Genomic DNA, 4,802 nt, shown 5'->3' with positions numbered 1-4,802 from the left:
TAATATGCCCCATAGACTTAACCATGTTATTTCTAGCTTGTAAGTTGCACCATACCTGAGATGAACTTGATAAATGTCAATGTCTAGTCTACCTAGTCCTGCTTCGTTTCTAGGGTTCCTTTATTCTGTTCAAATTAAATTGTTAAAGATGACTCTGGCCTGGACCAACTGCAAACATCTTAATAACACACTGCACAAGATATTTTATATCAGTCTGTGACATATCTGCATTTGATTTTATTATTATTCTTGACCACAAGTACTTCAACAAGAAACAAAGTTAATTCATAAAATTATGTTATATGTATTATAATTACTTTAAAAATAAAGCTTTTCTATTTTATAAGCTTTATTTAAGTTCATGATGTCAAAAATAACTAACAGAATAAAATCTATCTTAATAAGCACATTCCTATTAAATGAGTGAATTCTTTAAATATCACCCAATTCTGGGAAAACATGGACACCAAAAACATTCTGATATCCACATTTAGAATCTACAATACAAGCTTTATTTATGCTAAATTCTGTTGGCATTAAGGACATCAATAAATTCAAATTTTTAATTTACCTTTACACTGCTACAATAATTTGTCTTATGGTAGATAGGAGTTTAAAATTGCATAGTTTGTAACTTACTGCACAGGTAAACCCCAATGGTTATAATTGACTTCTCATGATACTTACTTGATGGAAATATATAATTTTAAAGTCTTCCTTAAAAAAAAGGCTTACTGGTAAAAGCTACTTCCTTGTGTCTGTAAATTACTCTTTACAAATTATGTATTATACATTTTCCTTGTACCTGTATTACTAAAGAATTTTCATATTAACACAATATTGTTCAATAAAATGCTCACAAGTGAGTGATAGAATTAAACCAAATTCAGGAAATAACAAAATCTAAAATATTATAATGTTACTAAATTTTCTTACTTTTATTAGAAATAAATCCATGAATATTCATTTATGATTATATGAATATTACAATGATTGACTTTAATAACAAAAATGAGTAACTCTTAATGTTCTTTTCTTTTTTTTTTTTTCTCTTTTTTTTTTTTCTAGGTACACAATACCTCTAGGATACTCACATGACTCATGATAGGCATACATAGCCTCTGGTAGCTGAAGCACACTTAGCTTCCTATTGTGGGCACACATAACCCTCTAACGACCAAGCACACATGGCTCGGTAGGCATACATAGCCTCTAGTAACTGAAGCACACTTTGCTTCCTATTGTGGGCACACATAACCCTCTAACGACCAAGCACACATGACTCATGATAGGCATACATAGCCTCTGGTAGCTGAAGCACACTTGGCTTCCTATTGTGGGTACACATAACCCCCTATCGACCAAGCACACATGGCTCGGTAGGCATACATAGCCTCTAGTAACTGAAGCACACTTGGCTTCCTATTGTGGGCACACATAACCCTCTAACGACCAAGCACACATGGCTCAGTAGGCATACATAGCCTCTAGTAGCTGAAGCACACTTGGCTTCCTATTGTGGGTACACATAACCCCCTATCGACCAAGCACACATGGCTCGGCAGGCATACATAGCCTCTAGTAGCTGAAGCACACTTGGCTTCCCATCGTAGGCACACATAACCCACCAAGCACACATGGCCAATAGGCACACATCACCCATTAAGCACACATGGCTCGATAGGCATACATAGCCTACTAAGCAATAACATTAATAATCATATAAAACACTTGTACGCACCTTAGATTGGGTCCTTATCGCACTTCTGAATTGTTATGAATCCTCAATATTCGACTATTTATATTATACAAATACTTCTCCTTATTGTCATAGATTGGTTTGTTGGCATCAGTCATTTAATATCGACATTGAGAGTCTACTGTTTAAAGGCTTCTGCTTAGTTAGACCGCTCAATCGAACTGAGGGCCACACCAACCAGTTCCTGTATTTTAGCAACCAGCATTTGTAATTCCAGTTTCGTGACATTTCGTGTACTCGTTCCACGACCGAACCCGAATCGACCACAGAGTCGAACGGCAGTCATAGGAACGAGTGTCAAAGATTACTTTAATATTTATAGTCATTGATTTAATATTTAAAATTATGATAAATAACGTTTAATAATAATAATGACTATGGAGTCATTATTATTATCGACCATTGAATAGTCATTTCGAAATTAACCATTCCTATTAACGGTTTTACACTAATTTGACTTGACGTTATTCATTTAATATAATGACAATGGCATTAATTTAAAATAAACGTGATTTGAATAATAAATTTGTAAAATAATAATAAGTAATCACAAATTCATTACATTCGGTATTTTGCCCATAACTTTGTCAGTTTTGGTCGTAGAACAAAAATTTTTGCACTCTATGTTTTAATTTCTCAAGGACTATAAAACTGCATTTATAACATTAAACTGTTACGGGTCTCCATTGGTAATATTTGCATTGATAAAAGATCGGTCTATTTTGTTTTTTGTGTTCCAAATTTTAACTAAAATTGATGATTCGAAAACTTTGACGTCTTTGAATTTAATGTTGTATAATTCCTGTCTTCGGCAGGCACCCATTATTACAAATATTAGTGCAATCTGTAACAATCATAAGTACTTAAGTAATATGAAGCCAGTAAATATCTATTACTAAGTGAGATGGCGTTTAGTAACTACTATATTCTATTTAACTTTTTGAAGTGAAACTTCTTTATCGGGTTTGGAAAAAAATTTAGTGTAACATTTTTTCGTTACGCGTCACATTTTTCAGTTACGCGCCATCTTTTGAAGTGAAACTTCTCTATCGACGTATGGGAGAAATTTTGTAGCAGGTTACGCGCCTAATGCTTTTTGAAGTCAATCTTCTTTATCGGCGTTGGAAAAAAATTTACTTACATTTGTCACATTTTTCGGTTACGCGCCATCTTTTTCTTGTCCCTACCACGGTTGATCCGAAGAGATTCGAAGCCATTAGTAACAAAAATATATAATAACGATAACAATGATAGTAATACTAATAATTCTATTACAATTAATGAAATTCTGTAATAATCTTAGTACTACATAGTAGTACAGTAATAAGTTAAAATGAAATAATTGTATTTGTATTCATGTCTATTATAATAAAAGCCTTTTGTTAAACTTTATCTAATTTAACTTTATTTAACCAATTTCTGTAAAGTTGCATATAGTAGATCATTTTTCGAAAAATAAGGTCATAAAGAAGTTTCACTTCTTACGTGTGTACACCTAGTACACGCACACATTTTTTTATTTATCTAATAAATCAATACTTCTTACCTTCGTTGGCGCTGCATTTAAAAATTTATTTAAGTGTTCAGCTGAAAATGTGTTGGCTTTCTTCCCTTTATATCCTTGTGATTTACGTTTCAGAAATGATACAAGTTTTGAATATTTGGTAATATCAATTTCGTTGTAAATACTCAGTGTACTTTTAATCATAGAATATTTAGACCATAAGGACGAACACTTAAAGTTATCCGATAACTCTTGAAAGTAGGCTAACAAAACGTTTTCGGTAATGAGTTAACCTTTTTGTTCATTTTCCAAGTCATATAAAGTCTTGGTAACATTTGTCGTACGCTTTTCTTGATTTTTCTGGCAAAAGACGATTCGTCAGTTTCGTAGCTGTTTCTAATGTCAGGTGGAGTTAAATTTTCATCAGTATCGTCGGTGTTGCTTGACATTTTTGCTACTAAAGTTTTATTCAACAAAATTTTGCTCAAATTCGTATGTACGAAATAGAGCCAAAATGGAAAAAGTCTGTTATTGGTCTATTGGCTTGGAACCAGCGCGCTCGCCACAGATAATGTGTACATACTTAAATAGAATTGAATCCTTCTTGGTCGGGACACATTGTACTTTAATAATTAAAAAAAATTGTTTTAAAGCATTGTTTTGTTAGGAGAATAATGCTTTAATTTAATTTTCAAGATATTCAATTAATTATTAAATATCCCTTTATATCCCATAATAATGAAACCGATGTGTTCTACACTTCGGTGGAAAATGTTCATACTACGTTGAAAACACCGGTTCTCGTCCGATCACCGAAGTTAAGCGACGTCGGGCGTGGTCAGTACTTCGATGTGGGACCGCCTGGGAACATCGCGTAATATTGGCTTTTTTATTTTTTTAAATTACATTAGTAGCAATTTTGTAACATTTTTCCGAGTTGATGGTTCTACTATATTTCATACTTAGTTACATTTACAAGAATAAGTGTACCTATATCTTCAAACTTCACGCAAGTATTTATTCAAAACTACCTGCCCCTACGAACTTCGTTTCGCCCTAATATTACTTTTTTTTACAATATTTAAACATATGGAACATTTTGAGGTGCTACTCAACTCAGACTAGGGATGTGACATTCTGCATAAAAAATCGATTATTTTTTTAGCATGAAAAAGCGAAATTCTTAAAAAAATGATAGATTTTTTTATTAATCGATTTTTTCCTAAGTTTTTAATACTTTAAGTTGTTCTAAATACTTTATTTTTCATGTTTCCTTAAATTCAAAATAAACAATAGAAATTATAAACACAAATTAACGTTTAAAAGAATAATCAAAATCGAAATTAACTTAATCTCGTTTTGATAGATTTTAGGTGAAATTTGATAAATGCTGAGTGTATGCCTTTTCAGTAGCAACTTGCAGTATTTTTGTTGTCTTTTTAATTGTATGTAATCTTGTGCTACTGAATAAATTTATTTTACTTTTTAATTATAGTGTTACATTCAAACTTGAGTTTTGGAAAATTAACTGGTTTTATC

General features: G+C 32.0%; 1 pseudogene; it reads left to right on the top strand.

The window, feature by feature from the left end:
* Positions 1 to 4,030: 4,030 nt before the first annotated feature.
* Positions 4,031 to 4,149, top strand: LOC125058987 (annotated as a pseudogene).
* Positions 4,150 to 4,802: the final 653 nt, after the last annotated feature.

This window comes from Pieris napi, chromosome 18, assembly GCF_905475465.1.
Source record: "Pieris napi chromosome 18, ilPieNapi1.2, whole genome shotgun sequence".
NCBI lineage: Eukaryota > Metazoa > Arthropoda > Insecta > Lepidoptera > Pieridae > Pieris > Pieris napi.
This window is presented reverse-complemented; position numbering and strand designations above follow the sequence as displayed.